We start from the raw sequence: 19,285 nt of genomic DNA on the forward strand, positions 1-19,285 counted from the left end.
GAGATGAGAAGACCTTTCTGGCTGCAGCAGCCTGGGGCAGGCTGTCCCAGTGCCACTCTGTCACTGGGGCGGCAGGAGCTGCCTGAGGGTCCCCAGGGCCACGGCTCTTGTACTGGGCTGGGGAGAGGGGATGGCACAGAGGGGCTGCAGACCCCTCAGAACATCCTGGGGAGGAGGACACAGGGGCCCACTGACTGCCTTTGCCTTGTGCCCAAATGCCCCCCATCTCTGGGGCTGACCCTCCTCTGCCCCCCAGCAGCTGCGGTGCCCTTCAGAGGGGCTGTGGCTGTGGAGTGAGTGCCCAGAGCTCTGCAGCACCCTGGGCCAGGGTCTGCTGTTGGGCCAGCGCAGACTGGGCTGGGATGGAGAGAGGGCAGGGGAGGTGGCAGAGCTTGGAGGGAGCTGGGCTGGGCTGGAAAGTGCCCAGGAGGAAAAATCCTCGGAGTGCAGCTTGTACCGTGTGACCATGCGGGGTGAGGACTCACACCAGAGTGTTTGTGGTGCAGAGCCAGGGCTTGTGGAAAGCATTAAAGCCAGGCAGGTGCAGGAGAGAGGAGGCTGGTCTGTGCCCCTGGTGGCATGGACAGCCTTTCTTACCCACCAGTCTGTCTCACCGACCATTTCCAGCACTGGTTGCTCACCCCAGGTTTACGGGTGAGTGCGACTGCGAGGCCATCTCCATCCTCCTGCTGGGCTCAGTACCTGGATCAGGGGAACGTCCAGCCCTGCCCGGGCTCTCTCCTGGCCCAGACCTGGAGCAGGGCTGTCTGCACAGCCCCATGTGGGACATGGCTGGCACTCGGGAGGGGTCGGGTGCTGGGGGAGCTTCCAAAATATGATGCTCATGGGGAGCCGGGACAAAGACGACTGCCCAGGTGATGGTGCTGGGGGGCTTTTACCCACCCCTGAATGCACACTACTGTGTGGTGTGCCTTCACAGCAGGGCTGTGGGGCCATGCATTGGGCTCCTGGGGTAGGGACAGGTCATTGAGAGGGACCATGAAGCAGCTGCCCAGAGGTGACAGCAAGGACAGGTTACACAGAAGGAATTTATAAATTGCCTTTGTTGTGGAGGTATGCTTTAGGGAAAAGCAAAGCTCGCCTGGAGTTGGTGGCTGTAAGAAAAGTGAAGAGCAAGAAGAGGAGCTTTGGTCGCTCATGAGAGACCAAGGCTGAACATGGAAAATGCAGGGCGGCTGCAGAATGGGGAGGGGGATTTCATAAGAGCAGACACAGGTGCGGCTGAGGGACTCAAAGGCTTCTTTGCCTGAGTCTTCACTGAAAAGCTCTCCAGTCCTTTGTGACCAGGGAAATGGTTCAAGGAGGAGGAGAGCATGTGTCGGCAAGAACCTCAGGAAACACAGGAAGGGCCAGTGCCAGTTTCTGCCCCTGCAGGGGACTCACCCTCTATCACTGAGCTCCTCTTCTCTAGCCCAGGAGAAAGCATGGTGGGAAGATGCTGAAGAACCTTTCCACCTGATGGGTGCAGGAGGTGATGTACTGATAATCCCATTGCCCCTCACAAGCCCACCCCCTGGCTGCTCCTGTTACCATCACTACAGGTGTAAGGTGATCAGCAGACTGATCTTGTCTGAGTGACAAGAGCTTCAGCCACAGACTTTATTGTTCAAGAGGGTTGTGGTGGGTGACCCTGGCCAGCAACTAAGCACACACCAGCCACTCGCTCACTCCAGCCCCAGCACAGAGGGACAGAGGAGAGAATCCTGAGAGCCAAAGCAAGACAAACTCGTGGGTTGAGATAAAGAGTTTAATAAATGAAGGAAGAAGAGGGAAAAAGAAAAGAAAAACCTAACACAATGATGCAAAGGCAATCAGTCACCACCTCCCACAAGCAGCCCAATGCCCAGCCAATATTCGAGCAACAGCAACCTTGCAAAGACTACCTCCCAACTTCATTACTGAGCATGGCATTATAGGGCATGACTTCTCCTTTTGGTCTGCTTGGTCCCTAACGGCACATGGCAGACCAAGGCAAACTGAGAAACAGGAAGGCGGCCTTGATGCTGTGCAAAGCCCGGTTGAGAAGCAGCTAAACCTTCAGTGAGTTATCAGCCATGTTTCAGTCACACATCCAAAACACAGCAGCGTACAGGCCGATATGAAGAAAATGAACTCCATCCCAGCCAGACTGAGTAATGGTAGAGCCGGGAGAGTTGAGTCCTTCCCAAGGATCTTCTCTCTCAGAGGCAAATGACCTGGGGCTCTTCCTGGGGCAGTGTCACGTGGGCTGTGTGATGCAGAGTGTAGTACCACACCTCCCAGCCACCCTGTGGGGGTGCAAGGAAGCACCAATGCCCCAGTTCCATGAGATGAATGTGTCTCCTTTCAGGCTTTGGTGGCAGTGACAACTGGTACAGCTAAGGGGATAACGACCTCACTTCTGCTGGGGCCTTCCTGCCCTGCCACTGCCCTTGCCTGTGTCCATCACAGGGTGCCCTACACTGTCCGACACCTGCCCCCGCTTCCCTGCAGGCTGGGGACACACGACCTATTTCTCCACCGTGCTCCCACCGTGACATCTCTCTGCCTTTACTGGAATCTCTTCTTCCTCCCTGCTGTTGCCTTGAAACACCCAGCATTGCGCTGATCCAGGCTCCTCAGGGTGACCCTTTCTACCACAGCACTGCCCTTCAAGGGACATTTCCTTCTCCTTGTGGTCAATCTCGACTTCCCAAGCTGCACTTTGTGATGGTTTTCCTTTCTCAGGTGGTTTCCCAATGCCAAGGAAAGCTCTGTCATCTCTGAAACCACCTTGAAACCACCTGAAACTGCTACTTTCAGGCTACTCTTTTACTGTCATGAACTGCCATCACCAGGCTAGAGAGGTCCATGTCCCTCCGCCTCTCCACACAGGTCATGTAAAAGAAAAGAAACACCAGAGAAAGAAGCATTATGAGACCTGTTGCTCACCTACTCAAAGCAACTTATGGCAAGACCACGATTGGTGGCAACCTGGGCTGCAGTGTTCATGCCCTGGTGGAATTCATGACCTGAAAGGATATATGCCAGGTGAAAAGTATAGCCAAGAATCTAAACCTTGGGAAGGAAACCTTCAGGAGTTTTAGTAACTGGTAAACGGGACACATGTGAACCTCTGGAATTTCATCAAGGCCAAGTGCAAAGTTCTGCACCTGGGTCAGGGCAATCCCCAGTATCAAGATGGACTGGGGGATGAATGGATTGAGAGCAGCCCTGTGAAGAAGGACTTGGGGATACTGGTGGGTGAGCAAATGGACATGAGCTGGCAACGTGTGCTTGAAAAGCCAATCATACCCTGGGTGGCATCAAAAGAAGTGTTGAAGAAGGGGATTCTCCCTCTCTACGGTGATCCCATGCTACTTCACCTGAAAGACGATGTCCAGTTCTTCCGCAGCACAAGAAAGACATGGACCTGTAGAAGAGGGTCAAGAGAAGGATCACCAAAAATCACCTATGAAGAAAGGCTGAGAATTGGGGTTATTCAGCCTGGAAACAAAAAGCTCAGAGGAAATCTTCCTGTGGCCTTTCCATACCTACAGAAGGCTTAAAAGGAAGGGAGAGAGACATTTTACCAGCATCAGTAATGCCAGGACAAGGGACAATGGTTTTAAACTGAATGAGGGAAGATTTGTATTGGATATAAGGAAGAAATGTTTCACAGTGAGGGAGGTGAGGCACTGGAAAAGGTTGCTCCGAGAAGCTGTGGGTGTCCCATCACTGGAAGTGACAAAGGACAGGTTGGGCGGAGCTTTGAGCATCCTGATCTTGTGGAAGACTTCCCTGAAAAGAAGGGGTTGGACTAGATGATCTTTAATGGTCCCTTCAAACCCAAACCATTCTGGGACACTATGAGAGCAGATGTGGCCACACCAGTGCTGAGTCAAGGGGGACGATAACTGCCCTTGTCTGGGTGGCCACGGGCCTTCTAACACCACCCCATATGCAGCTGGCCTTAATGGTGCTGAGCCTTTACCAGAGGCTCATATGGCATCCCTCAAAATGCCCAGGCCCCTCCCCTCAGATTCACTCCTCACCTGGTCCTCTCCCACTTTGCCCCTTCTCCTTGAAAAACTTGAAGAAGTTTCTGTTGGCCACGTCCCCAGGTGTCTCAAGGTCCCTGTGCACTGAAGCTCCAGCACGTCAGTATTTAAGGTTCATTATTTATGGCGCATCCTGAGTCCTGGTTCCTCTCCCAACATGAATAGCTGTAGGACAGCAGAGGTAAGAAAAGGGGTTCCTGGTGTAATCAAGTCATGTCAAAGGTGGAAAGTGTCACTGGCACCATCTCAGAAACAGCATGGGAAGGACAAAGAAAGGAAGCAGTGAAAAGGACTTGGCTGTTTGTATTGGAGGGGATGAGGATGGTCCAAGAGAAGAACTCGACAGGGGGAAAAGAGTGGAAAAGGGAATGAAAGGTGAAACAATGGATAGGATGAGGGCTGTTAGGGGGTACCTGTGGGGCAGCCCTGCATCTGCGCAACACTGCCTGCAGCAGGACAAGGAAGCGGCCGTTGATCTGACTGTACTGGCATCTCATTCACTTCCATGGTCACAGGGAACCCAAGCGCTTCCCCCACCATCATCAAGGGGAGAGAGAGAGGGGAAGAAATCAGCATTATTCAGCATTTAGGCACCTCCGGAGGTCTCTGCTTGTAGCTGCTGCTCACAACAGGATGAGCTATGGGAGCAGACCAGGTTGCTAAGGAATTTATGCAGTAAGGAATTAAAAATATTAAAGGATGAAGGCAGTACTGCCCCTCTGGGCAACCTGCTGCAATGTTTGTCTGCCCTGATGGGGAAAAAGATTTGTTTTTCTTTTGCAAAAGCACAGCTCCTCTCAGCACCTCGACTGCCAGTGCTGGGCTGAATGTTCAAAGAAAGGGTCCCCACCACACATCATGCAACTGATGCCACATGGAGCAAGTGGATTGCACTGATCACGCAGAGAACTTGAATGGGAAACCCCAGTCGCCCAGGAATTCTGGAAGTGATCATGGACTGGCCAGAAGGCAAGGATTTTGGAATGTCACCAGGGGAGGAGGTGACGCGTGCAGAAGAGGCCCCACCATATAATAAACTGCCAGAAAATGAGAAGAAAGATGCCCTGTTCACTGATGGGTCCTGCCGTATTGTGGGAAAGCATCGAAAGTGGAAGGCTGCTGTGTGGAGTCCTACATGACGGGTTGCAGAAGCCAGTGAGGGACAGGGTGAATCGAGCCAGTTTGCAGAGGTGAAAGCCATTCAGCTGGCTTTGGACATTGCTGAGCGAGAAAAATGGCCAGTACTTTATCTCTACACTGACTCATGGATGGTGGCAAATGCTCTGTGGGGGTGGTTACAGCAGTGGAAGCAGGGCAACTGGCAGCGCAGAGGCAAACCCATCTGGGCTGCTGACCTATGGCAAGATATTGCTGCCCGGATAGAGAATCTGGTTGTGAAAGTACGCCATGTAGATGCCCACGTACCGAAGAATCGGGCCACGGAGGAACATCAGAACAACCAGCAGGTGGATCGTGCTGCTAGGACTGAAGTGGCTCAGGTGGATCTGGACTGGCAACATAAGGGTGAACTATTCATAGCTCGGTGGGCCCATGACTCCTCAGGCCATCAAGGGAGAGATGCGACATATAGATGGGCTCGTGACCGAGGGGTAGACTTGACCATGGACACCATTGCACAGGTCATCCATGAATGTGAGACATGCGCTGTGATCAAACAAGCCAAGCGTTTGAAGCCTCTTTGGTATGGAGGGCGACGGCTGAAATATAAATATGGGGAGGCCTGGCAGATGGATTATATCACACTGCCACAAACCCGTCAAGGCAAGCGCTATGTGCTCACAATGGTGGAAGCAACCACCGGATGGCTGGAAACATACCCTGTGCCCCATGCCACTGCCCGGAACACTATCCTGGGCCTTGAAAAGCAAGTCCTGTGGCGACATGGTACCCCAGAGAGAATTGAGTCGGACAACGGGACTCATTTCCGAAACAGCCTCATAGACACCTGGGCCAAAGAGCATGGTATCGAGTGGGTGTATCACATCCCCTGTCACCCACCAGCCTCTGGGAAGATAGAACGATACAATGGACTGTTAAAAACTACACTGAGAGCAATGGGTGGTGGGGCTTTAAAACACTGGGATACACATTTAGCAAAAGCTACCTGGCTAGTTAACCCCAGGGGATCTACCAATGGGGCTGGCCCTGCCCAATCAACACTTCCATGTACCGTAGAAGGGGATGAAGTCCCCATAGTGCACATGAAGAATATGCCAGGGAAGACAGTCGGGGTTAGTCCTGCCTCAGGCAAAGGCAAACCCATCCGTGGGATTGCTTTTGCCCAAGGACCTGGGTGCACTTGGTGGGTGATGCGGCAGGATGGGGAAGTCCGATGTGTAACTCATGGGGATCTGATTTTGGGCGAGAATAGCCAATGAATCAGATTGTGTGTGTTAATTGCTAAGTAACACTGTCACTGTATGTACGCATTGCTATAATTGCTATCAGTTGTACTACAAGTAAGGCACAGGGATGATGGGATAAGAACTGATCTCAGCAGCTGGCGCCCAGCAGTTTCCTCAAGATCTACATCTTCAGCCCACGGACTGCATGCATGAGCCACACCAGGTGCACCAGTCACAAGCTCCGAAAAATACAGCATGCAACAGACCAGCACCACCCAGCATCTCACCTGCCCTGAGAGACTGTTCTAACAGATGGAGCCCAAAGCCGTGGATTAAAAGAACTCAACGGACGCTTTGGAGGGATGGCCCATAAACTAAGGGCATTATATCTGCATGAATATATATGTATATATATATATGACAGGGGAAAGTGGTGGCAATTCATTGGAACCCGCTGGGCATGGCACAGATGGTATGGAATAAGGGGTGGATAATGTCCTGGTTCCGGCGGGGATAGGGTTAATTTTTCCTGGTATTCCATGCCATGTGAGCCATGCCCACCCTGAGCTGCCGGGGGAGGGGGCAGGAAGTCGCCGCTGGGAGCGGGCTGGGGCGTCCCGGGTCCGGTCGGTGAGCGGCGGGGAGTGGCGGTCCCGTAATCGTGTTCGTATATTCCCCTATCCGTGTTATTGTTGTTGTTTGCCTGTTCCCTTTGCTGTTCTGTTAAACTGCCTTTGTCTCAACCCAAGAGTCTTGCCTTTTCTTCCGATTCTTCCTGTATTAGGAAGGCGCGAGCGAGCGGCACGTGGTTCTTTGTTGCCATCTGAGGCTAAACCACGACAGACCTCAAAACACCCAACACAAGAGATGTTTCTCCTGGGCTCCTCAGGCACCAGTGACATCGCAGAGACATCCACAAGCCAGGTGACAGCTCCTGGCCTCTCGTCTGCGCAGGCACCATGACCTCACAGGCACCTACACGAGCTGTGCACCTGGGCCTGCCTTATCAGCTGCTCAGCCAAGAGTGACATCACAGGGACAAGCCCGAGCCACGTGTCTCCTATCAGCTACACCAGCACCAGTGACCTCACCAGCCCCTACAGGAGCCCTGGCCTTGCTCCTGCTCTATCAGCTACTCAGGCACCAGAGACCTGACCCCCACATCTCCCCCTGCTTGCTGTCTGCTCACCTCTGAGATACGACTCCTCACAAGCTCCTGCACAGACCAGAAGCCTCCTCTTGGCCTGTTGGCTACTCAGGCAGCAGCTCCTCACAAGCACATACCAACCTATTTGCTGCGTGCTCGTCTTTTGGGGGGACCCAAGCCAGTACTGACCCCCCTCTCCGTCACTTGCTCACCCCTCCTAGAAGGGGGCCGTAGCCCCTGGGCATGTTCCAGCGTGTCCGTGCCCCACCACCTTTCGGGCACCCCTCCGCCCTCTTGAATTCCCCCCAGCCCACCCTGTCAGGGCTTGTTCTGCAGCCTGGTAAAGTGGGGGACCCCCACCCGGCCTTTTCCTTCTGCTTCCGTTCACATTTAAACTCTAATTCTTCACTACACTAAATCTTATTGAAGAAGGATTTATTCAATTCAAAATGACAATTCAAATTTGCAAATATTCAAAATTTTCAATTCAAAATTATTAATTTAATTTCTATAACTTTATTAATGTTGACCTAGATCAAAATATATATAAATATATAGATATATATATAAGTAGTGTATCTATTTATAAATGAATAAATAAATTTATTAATAGAATTATACACTTCCTTTCATAGATATATTCCTCTAGGTGTATATATTGCCTACCAATCTTATAGTTTTATACCCAAGCACTTCTGGGCCAAAGGAGGCAGGCAGCCAATCCCAGGGGCTGTGTTCCTCTAAAGAAGTTGCCATGGTCAGTGGCCCAGCTGAAGTGCCTCTGTACCAACGCACGCAGCCTGGGGAACAAAGAGGAGGAGCTGAGCACCCTTGTGCAGCTGGAACCCTCACGGCTGGGGTTTGCTACAGGCCACCCGAGCAAGAGGAGCCTTTTGACGAAGCGTTCTTACTTCACCTCCAGGAAGCACCACACTCAGAGGCTGAGATCTACTGGGGGACTCCAGTCACCCTGGCAGCTGCTGGAAGAGCATCCCATGAAGCTGTGAGCAGTGCAGGAGACTCATGGAGTGTGCTGACGAAGGGATTGAGGGCAGCCCTGCAGAGAAGGGCGTGAGGATGCTGGGGCTGGAGTAACTGAACATGAGCTGGACACCTGCGCTGGCAGCCCAGAAAGCCAAGCGCATCCTGGGCTGCATGAGAAGAAGCGTGGCCAGCAGGTGGAGGGAGGGGATTCTCCTCCTCTACGCTGCTGTGGTGAGACCCCAGCTGGAGAACAGCATCCAGCTCAGGGGTGCCAAGCACAAGACAGATACGGAGCTGTTAGCGTGCGTGTAGAGGAGGGCCACAAACATGCTGTGAAAGCTGGAACACCTCTTGTGAAATGTGCTGAACTGATTCGTGTGAGTGTGGAACAGTGTTAGGGCCACAGGGTGAAGTGTGACCTTTGACTGTTTTGTCTGTATGGCCGCAGACGAGACGGTGTGTCTATCGCAGACGAGACGGTGTGTCTGTCGTCTGTGTTTTGCAGGAGCCACCTGGCGAACATTCTAGAATACCAACTTAAACCGGTCCTGTTGTTATCTGCATAGTGACCTGTAAGGGGGGGGATACACCCATTTTTGGCAAGGGCCAACCATTTTAGAGGCAGTTATGAATATGTATTAGTATAGGAGATATAAACCAAAAAATGGGGTCTGTAAGGTGCGTGTCTTGGTTGGGCAGAGACCCCCGGCACACCCAGCGCTGTTTGCTTGCCTTTGTTCCTTTAATAAATTATAAATTCTAATTGGAATCCTGTTTGCGATTAAATCATTTCTCACCCCTCTCATGGAGAAAAGCTGAGAGAGTTGGGGTTGTTCAGCACAGAGAAGGGAAGGCTCCAGGGAGACCTTATTGCAGGGATCCAACATAAAAAGGAGGCTCATGGGACAGTCGAGGAGAGACTGTGTACCAAGGCCTGCAGTGACAGGACGAGGACCAGGGCTTTAAACTGTGTCCCCAGGGTGTCCCCGTCCCACCCGACCTGCGCCTCCTCCCCCGGCAACCCCAGCTGCGCCATGACGCCAGCGGGCGGTGGGGCAACGACCACTCAAGGCGGAAACCGGACCCACTTCCGGCGCAGGGGATGATGGGAGATGGAGTACGGGCCAGTGCGCACCAGGCATCCCAGTATGCGCCAGTGACGCCAGTATGGACCAGTGATCCCAGTATGGACCAGCACAGACCGTTCCCAGTGTGGTCCCAGTGTTCCCAGTAAGACCCTCTGACTTGTCCCAGTGATCCCAGTATAACTCCCTGACTCTCCTCAGAGCTCCCAGTGCAGTCCCAGTGCTCCCAGTATGACTCTGTGATTCCACCCAGTACTCCCAGTGCGGTCCCACTGCTCCCAGTATGACTCCCTGACTCCCCGCAGTGCTCCCAGTGCTGTCCCAGTGCTCCCAGTATGACTCCCTGACTCCCCCCAGTGCTCCCAATCAGGTCCCATTGCTCCCAGTATGACCCCCTGACTCCCTCCAGTGCTCCCAGTGCTGTCCCAGTGCTCCCAGTATGACCCCCTGATTCCCCCCAGTGCGGTCCCAGTGCTCCCAGTATGACTCCCTGACTCCCCCCAGTGCTCCCACTGTGGTCCCAATGCTCCCAGTATAAGATCCGGACTCCGCCCAGTGCTCCCACTGCGGTCCCACTGCTCCCAGTATGACTCCCTGACTCCCCCCAGTGCTCCAATTGCACTCCCAGTGCTCCCAGTATGACTCCCTGACTCCCCCCAGTGCTCCCAGTGCGGTCCCAGTGCTCCCAGTATAAGTTCTGGAGTCCCCCCAGTGCTCCCACTGCTGTCCAAGTGCTCCCAGTATGACAACCTGACTCCCCCTGGTGCTCGCAGTGCTGTCCCAGTGCTCCCAGTATGAGCCCGTGACTCCCCCCAGTGCTCCCAGTACAGTCCCAGTGCTCCCAGTATGACTCCCAGACTCCACACAGTGCTCCCAGTGCTGTCCCAGTGCTCCCAGTATGACTCCCTGACTCCCTCCAGTGCTCCCAGTGCTGTCCCAGTGCTCCCAGTGTGACCCCCTGATTCCCCCCAGTGCGGTCCCAGTGCTCCCAGTATGACTCCCTGACTCCCCCCAGTACTCCCACTGTGGTCCCAGTGCTCCCAGTATAAGATCCGGACTCCGCCCAGTGCTCCCACTGCGGTCCCACTGCTCCCAGTATGACTCCCTGACTCCCCCCAGTGCTCCCAGTGCGGTTCCAGTGCTCCCAGTATGACTCCCTGACTCCCCCCAGTGCTCCCAGTGCTGTCCCAGTGCTCCCAGTATAAGTTCTGGAGTCCCCCCTGTGCTCCCACTGCTGTCCAAGTGCTCCCAGTATGACAACCTGACTCCCCCTGGTGCTCGCAGTGCTGTCCCAGTGCTCCCAGTATGAGCCCGTGACTCCCCCCAGTGCTCCCAGTGCGGTCCCAGTGCTCCCAGTATGACTCCCAGACTCCACACAGTGCTCCCAGTGCTGTCCCAGTGCTCCCAGTATGACTCCCTGACTCCCTCCAGTGCTCCCAGTGCTGTCCCAGTGCTCCCAGTATGACCCCCTGATTCCCCCCAGTGCGGTCCCAGTGCTCCCAGTATGACTCCCTGACTCCCCCCAGTACTCCCACTGTGGTCCCACTGCTCCCAGTATAAGATCCAGACTCCGCCCAGTGCTCCCAGTGCGGTCCCACTGCTCCCAGTATGACTCCCTGACTCCCCCCAGTGCTCCCAATCAGGTCCCATTGCTCCCAGTATGAGCCCCTGACTCCCTCCAGTGCTCCCAGTGCTGTCCCAGTGCTCCCAGTATGACCCCCTGATTCCCCCCAGTGCGGTCCCAGTGCTCCCAGTATGACTCCCTGACTCCCCCCAGTGCTCCCTCTGTGGTCCCAGTGCTCCCAGTATAAGATCCGGACTCCGCCCAGTGCTCCCACTGCGGTCCCACTACTCCCAGTATGACTCCCTGACTCCCCCCAGTGCTCCCAGTGCGGTTCCAGTGCTCCCAGTATGACTCCCTGACTCCCCCAAGTGCTCCCAGTGGGCTCCCAGTGCTCCCAGTATAAGTTCTGGAGTCCCCCCAGTGCTCCCACTGCTGTCCAAGTGCTCCCAGTATGACCTCCTGACTCCCCCTGGTGCTCCCAGTGCTGTCCCATTGCTCCCAGTATGAGCCTGTGACTCCCCCCAGTGCTCCCAGTGCGGTCCCAGTGCTCCCAGTATGACTCCCAGACTCCACACAGTGCTACCAGTGCTGTCCCAGTGCTCCCAGTATGACTCCCTGAATCCCCCCAGTGCTCCCAGTGCAGTCCCAGTGCTCCCAGTACGACACCCTGACTCCCCCCAGTGCTCCCAGTGCGGTCCCAGTGCTCCCAGTATGACTCCCTGACTCCCCCAAGTGCTCCCACTGCGGTCCCAGTGCTCCCAGTATGGCTCCCTGATTCCCCCCAGTTCTCCCGGTGCTGTCCCAGTGCTCCCAGTATGACCCCCTGACTCCCCCCACTGCTCCCAGTGCGGTCCCAGTGCTCCCAGCATGACCCCCCCACTCCCCCCAGTGCTCCCAGTGTGGTCCAAGTGCTCCAGTATGACCCCCTCACTCCCTCCAGTGCTTCCATTGCTGTCCAAGTGCTCCCAGTATGACACCCTGACTCCCCCCAGTGCTCCCAGTGCAATCCCAGTGCTCCCATTATGACCCCCTGACGCCCCCCAGTGCTCCCAGTGCGGTCCCAGTGCTCCAGTATGACCCCCTCACTCCCCCCAGTGCTCCCAGTTTAGTCCCAGTGCTCCCAGTATGACCCCATGACTCCCCCCAGTGCTCCCAGTGCAATCCCAGTGCTCCCCGTATAAGTTCCTGACTCCCCCCAGTGCTCCCAGTGCGGTCCCAGTGCTCCAGTATGACCCCCTCACTCCCCCCAGTGCTCCCAGTTTAGTCCCAGTGCTCCCAGTATGACCCCATGACTCCCCCCAGTGCTCCCAGTGCAATCCCAGTGCTCCCCGTATAAGTTCCTGACTCCCCCCAGTGCTCCCAGTGCTGTCCCATTGCTCCCAGTATGACCCCCTGACTCACCCCAGTGCTCCCACTGCAGTCCCAGTGCTCCCAGTATAAGTTTCGGAGTCTCCCCAGTGCTCCCAGTGCTGTCCCAGTGCTCCCAGTATGACCCCCTGACTCCACCCAGTACTCGCAGTGCTGTCCTAGTCCTCCCATATGACTCCCTGATTCCCACTAGAGCTCCCAGTGCTCTCCCAGTGCTCCCAGTATGACTCCCTGACTCCCCCCAGTGCTCCCAGTGCAGTCCCAGTGCTCCCAGTATGACCCCATGACTCCCTCCAGTGCTCCCAGTACTGTCCCAGTGTTCCCAATACGACTCCCTGACTTCCTCCAGTGCCCCCAGTGCTGTCCCAGTGCTCCCAGTATGACCCCCTGACTCCACCCAGTACTCGCAGTGCTGTCCTAGTCCTCCCATATGACTCCCTGATTCCCACTAGAGCTCCCAGTGCTCTCCCAGTGCTCCCAGTATGACTCCCTGACTCCCCCCAGTGCTCCCAGTGCAGTCCCAGTGCTCCCAGTATGACCCCCTGACTCCACCCAGTGCTCCCAGTGTGGTCCCAGTGCTCCCAGTATGAATTCCTAACTCCCTCCAGTGCTCCCAGTGCAGTCGCAGTTCTCCCAGTATGACTCCCTGACTCCCCCAGTGCTCCCACTGCGGTCCCGTTGCTCCCAGTATGTCTCCCTGACTCCAGCCGAGTGCTCACAGTGCTGTCCCAGTGCTCCCAGTATGACTTCCTGACTCCCCCCAGGGCTTCCATTGCAGTCCCAATGCTCCCAGTATGGCTCGCTGTCGCCCCCCAGTGCTCCCAGTGTGGTCCCGGTGCTCCTAGTATGACTCCCTGAATCCCTGGTAACTACCTGAGTTCTCAGGGCTCATTGAGAGGCTTTGAACTGGATTTGAAGGGGGGGTGGGGACGGTCCTGGGCTTGCGGGGGAGCTGCCAGGGCGCAGTTGCTCAGCGCTCCTGGGCCAGTGTGCCAGTATTTCTGGTAGCCAGAAGGCACAGCACATCTCAAGGGTCACAACTACACACACGACTCCCTCTCGGAAATGCTGATACACCAGTGCACGCGGCGTGGGGAATAAGCAGGAAGAGCTGGAGATCTGTGCTCGGTCGCAGGGCCACGATCTCATTGCAGTCACTGAGACGTGGTGGGACAGCTCGCGTGACTGGAATGCTGTCATGGGTGGCTACGTCCTTTCCCGGAAAGACAGGCCAGCGAGGCGTGGTGGTGGAGTTGCACTCCATGGGAGAGAGCATTTGGAATGCATCGGGCTCTCACTAGGGGCGGATGACGAGAGGGTCGAGAGCTTATGGGTGAGGATTAAGGGGCAGGCCAACATGAGGGACAGTGTTGTGGGTGTTTATCACAGGCCACCTGATCAGGATGGGGAAGCTGATGAGGCTTTCTAGAGACAGCTGAAGGTAGCCTCGCAATCGCAGGCCTTGGTTCTCATGGGGGACTTCGATCACCCCGATATCTGCTGGGCAGACCACGCAGCCAGGCACGCACAGTCCAGGAGGCTCCTCCAGTGCATTGATGAGAACTTCTTGACACAGGTGGTGCAGGAGCCAACAAGGAGAGGAGCACTCCTGGACCTGGTACTGACAAACACAGAGGGACTGGTGGGGGACATTAAGGTTGGGGGCACCCTAGGTTGTAGTGATCATGAAATGATGGAGTTCAGGATCATGGCTACCCAAACTGCTTGGAGAGATCCCGTGGCCTAGGGCTCTGGAAGGCAAAGGGGCTCAAGAGAGCTGGTTGGTATTCAAAGACCACTTCCTCCAAGCTCAGGATCAGTGCATCCCGAAGAGAAAGAAATCGGCCAAGGGACACAGGAGACCTGCATGGTTGAGCAGGGAGCTTCTGAAAAAACTGATGCGGAGAAGGCGGAGTTACTGACTGCCTTCTTTGCTTCGGTCTTTACTGCTCCGCCCAGCCCTCAGGAGTCCCAGGCGTTGTGGGAAGTAACAGGGAAAGAAGAAGATTTCCCTTGGGTTGAGGAGGATCGAGTGAGGGATCAATTAGATCAATCAGATATCCACAAGTCCATGGCCCCCGATGGGATACCCCCGAGAGTGCTGAGGGGGCTGGTGGATGTCATTGCTGGGCCACTCTCCATCATCTTTGAAAGGTCCTGGAGAACAGGCAAGCTGCCTGAGGACTGGAGGAAAGCCAACGATCCTCCAGTCTTCAAAAAAGGCAAGAAGGAGGAGCCGGGGAACTACAGGCCGGTCAGCCTCACCTCCATCCCTGGAAAGATGATGGAACAGCTCGTTGTGGGCGTCATCTCAAGGCATGTGGAGGAAAAGAAAGCTATGGGCAGTAGTCAACACGGATTCACCAAGGGGAAATCCTGTGTGACTAACCCAATAGCCTTCCGTGACTGGATGGATAGATGAGGTGAGGGCAGTGGATGGTGTCTACCTTGACTTCAGCGAGGCTTTCGACACCGTCTCCCACAGCATCTTCATAGGGAAGCTTAGGAAATGTGGTTAGATGAGTGGACAGTAAGGTGGATAGATAACTGGTTGAAAGACAGAGCTCAGAGGGTGGTGATTAGGGGCACAGAGTCTAGTTGGAGGTCAGTGAGGAGTGGTGTTCCCCAGGGGTCAGTGCTGGGTCCAGTCCTCTTCAATATCTTCATCAGCGACCTGGATGAAGGGATAGAGTGTACCCTCAGCAAGTTTGCTGATGACACAAAGCTGGGAGGGGTGGCTGACACACCAGAAGGCTGTGCCACCATCCAGAGAGACCTGGACAGGCTGGAGAGTTGGGCAGAGAGAGCCTCATGAAATTCAACCAGGGCAAATGTAGGGTGCTGCACCTGGGGAGGACTAACCCCGTGCACCAGGACAGGTTGGGGGCTGACCTGCTGGAGAGCAGCTCGGTGGAAAGAGACCTGGGACTCCCAGTGGACAACAGGATGACCATGAGCCTGCAATGGGACCTTGTGGTCAAGAAGGCCAATGGCATCCTGGGGTGCATCAAGAAGAGTGTGGCCAGCAGGTGGAGGGAGGTCATCCTCCCCCTCTACCCTGCCCTGGTGAGGCCGCACCTGGAGCGCTGTGTCCAGTTCTGGGCTTCCCAGATCAAGAAGGACAGGGAACTGCTGGAGAGGGTGCAGCAGAGAGCTACCAAGGTTAGTTTGCAGCAACAGAAAAGGCTGCTCCGCAACACCTCCTCCCTGGGCCTCCATCTTGGCTGTGCCCCGTATTAGCTCCAAGGTGGAGACGGTCTTGAGTGGTCAAAGTCCAATGGCTCATGCTCTGTGCTCAGGTTCACCTCCAAAGGGGGTGCAGAGAGAAAGCTCAGGTTGGAGGTTCATGGGAAGGTTAGAAGGCCTGTGTCCTGTCACTGCACTGCAGATGTCTACGTTGGTACAGTTTAACGTGACACGAACAACGGATGAGTGTGTCTGACCGAGGCAGCCTTGCGTGGCTCTATCGCCAATAGCACAAATGACCCTTCCAGAAGAGAGCATCTCCTGCCCTCCTGTGAGGCTCACGCAGCCCTTGATTTCTTACTCTGCAGCTCTACGCATGGGTCGAGCCCTACCATTCAGCCAGTTCTTCACCCACCGCACCCTCCACCTGCTCATCTCCAAGTTGGGCAACTTGTCCGGAAGGATACTTTGAGGGACACTATCAAAAGCTTTACTAAAATCCAGCAAAACTACATCCACCACCTTCCCTTCATCCACTAGGCAGGTGACCTTATTGTGGTTTGTGGTGAATGGCCTGTTCCCCTTAATGTTAACTCCTTCTCCCAGGTGGGTGTTAGGGCTCTAGATGGCCCCCAGTTCAGGCTCAGCTGTTCGCTCTCCAGGAAGGGCACTCTGTGGAGACTGCAGCAATACTGAGAGGGTTTCCCAGCAAAGTCCAAGATAACAAGAGGAGGAGAAAGCCCAAGCTCTGACTCCATGAAGAGAAACTGGAGGTGCTGGAGATAATCTGGCCAAAGATTCCCCATGACGGCGGAATCCCTTCCCACCACTACCACTGGAGGGATCTCCATGGAGATTTCCCGCATTGCTAGAGGGCCAAAATACCCAAAGAAAGTCCTTTTGTGTCCCTGCTCTGCCCTCCTGCCTGGCCTGCCTGGTCACCAAGGCTGAGGCCAAGCTTATCCCAGTGCTTGACCCAGCCATGAGACTTCTCTTGCCTATCACCAGCAGAGACAGATGACACAATGGAAGGGGTTGGAAGGGTCCTTCCGAGATCATCTAGTCCAACCCTGTGCCAAAGCACAATCAACAGCCAAGCCATTTTCCTACTTCTGGCCTGTGAGGTTCTCAGACAGAATTGACTTCAGGCACCTTCACAGACACCTGCCTCTTACTCACCTGTGAGGTTCTGAGGCACAGCTGACATAAGAGTAGCTTCCCCACCATCACCCACCTTGTCACCCACAAGCTGATCTGATACACGTCCTCTCACATTTCATCTTCCAATGTCAGGCGACTGCTCCAGGACCTCACAGGCTCTGCATTCACTCTGCCTCTGGGGGAAAAACAGCTTAGAGAGAGGTTTGGAGGGCAAGGGAAGGTTAGGGGTTCCGAGGGAGGCCGCTAGGGCTTTTGGGTTAGGGGTTTCTGTTACCAGTTTTCTTCCACGCGAACCAAAAACTCTGGTCAGAGTTTCTGCTTCATGATCAGGGTAGGACTGGGGCTAAGAGCTCCCCTTTTAGGGCTAGGGCTCATGGTGAGGCTCAGGATGATTCTTCTTAGGGCTTCTTGTAATTGATCCGAGTCCTGCTCAGCTTTGTGGGTTAGGGGGTTGGGTTAGGGCTAGAGGCTTAGGGTTAGGCCAGAGTTAAGGCATTTCAAGAGCAGGAACCCCACCAAGTGCTGTCCCTCCCACACGCTTCTCCCTTCACCTATCCCATGCTCCCTTCTCTCTTTGATGAAACTCCCAGGCATGTCGAGCACTTCCCAACGCTGCTCCTCACACGCAGCTTCCTCCACCATTAATGACATCACGATCTACTCACCAGCAATGGCACCTTTACCTTCATCTTCCTCTTGCCTGCCCCTAACATCTCATCATCTCCCTGGCCTTTCCCTCCAGAACTTCACAATCCCTGCCCTCCTTCTGCATCCTGGGAAACATGAGTAAGACTTAGGGAAAAGGGTTGAAGATGAAAGGGGGTTGAGGGACACGATTACATACATACAACTTAACCCTGTGTTAATAAATCTGAAATTGGTGCCACCTCAAAGTTGGGCAGGATCCCAAATTAACATTCACAACGAGACTGGACATGAGGAGAAAGAGATGTCCCATGAAGGACAGTGCTGTGACTGCTGAGGTCACCCAGAGGGAGCCTGGATCAGCGCAACGCTGGGTGTTCCAAGGAACAGGCAGGGAGGAAGAAGAGCTGTCAGGAAAGGCGAGGAGATGCCCCAGTGGGAGCAAGGGGAGGAAAGAGGTTGGGTGTCCACAGCCTGCAGGTCTTTGTCCCCTTGGCTGTGGCTGTTGTCTTTGCTACCAAGGCCTGAAAGGAGACACCTTAATCTCACGGAACCGGGGCCTCACTGCTTCCTCGCACCCCCCAGGGAGGCCGGGAGGTGTGGTGCCGTTGGCCTTCACTCGGCATTGCCTACCCCACACCTCACTGCCCCGGGAGGAGCCCTGAGCCAGTGTGAGGGACAGGATCCCCCTTCCCAGGGCTGGCCGCTTGGCGGGATAAAATACATCAAGGCTTTACTCAGCATCAGCTCCACCTGCACAGTGCCTTTGCCTCCCTGTAATCACAGCCTCCAGTTGCCTGCTCGAACAAATCCATGGGGAGGCTTGGTCTGTCATGGCCCTCAGTGGGGTCAATTAATCCTCCAAGACACTTTGGCGTTTGCTTCGGACTTGAATTCCTGCACAGGTTGTTCAAGCTCCTCTCAGTATCTGGCATTCCTGGGCTCAGCAGCAAATGCCCCATGGGGCTCGTTAAAGTGCAGAAAGCCCTAAGGAGCCACAGCTCTTCCATGATTTTCTTCAGGGCTTCTAGCCTGGTACAGCTCAGTGGAGAGGTCTCAGGAGTCTACTTAAAGTGGAAGGTTTCAAGAAGCACTTAATAAAAAGGTAATGTTTCATTTGGAAAGGGCTTTTCATTAGTGTTTTTATTTTTCCAGAGGAAATGCTTGCAGCTTTCTCCAACTGATACTGAACCAGAGGGTCTCCTAAGGAGGACCGGAGAGGTGGCAACTGCCATCTCCTCGAGGTCCCCCACTGTACAGACAACTTGCCCCCCCACCTCCTCCTCCCCACCATTTCTCTTGGGGCTGCCTGGGACTTGCATTCTTTTCCTACATCAGACTTGTGCGCTGAGTCTGCAGCTGAATGTTCACAGCTCCTTTGCACCAATTCCTGCCCGATTCCCCCGCAGACTTGGCTGTAAATAGACAAGGGATTCTTATTCAATTTGAACAGCCAGAAGGACAAAATGATACCAATTAATTAAAGAAACCCAATGCATTCCTCCACTATATGCCAAGTCCAAGCCTCCAATAAGCTCCACCTTCCTCAAATGACTACCATAAAAGAAACACATTGGAGAGATTGATAGGAAATTCTAAATATACGCACAGTTAGTGAGTTGGCTAAAGAGACAGTGTGGCAGATTAAGTAACCTTTGCCTTATTCTTGGCCAAATTTCCATCCCAGAGCCTTGTCACCAACTCATGTCTCTAGTCATGTCCCTGCCCATGTTACATTA

At 54.6% G+C, this 19,285-nt stretch overlaps 1 protein-coding gene across 1 annotated transcript in view; it reads right to left on the reverse strand.

The window, feature by feature from the left end:
- The window catches only part of LOC141736676 (scavenger receptor cysteine-rich type 1 protein M130-like), a 105,023-nt gene that overhangs the window by 42,831 nt on the left and 42,907 nt on the right, over positions 1 to 19,285 (reverse strand). The gene's annotated exons all lie outside the window — the stretch shown is intronic.

Source organism: Larus michahellis, assembly GCF_964199755.1.
Source record: "Larus michahellis chromosome W unlocalized genomic scaffold, bLarMic1.1 SUPER_W_unloc_1, whole genome shotgun sequence".
Lineage (NCBI taxonomy): Eukaryota > Metazoa > Chordata > Aves > Charadriiformes > Laridae > Larus > Larus michahellis.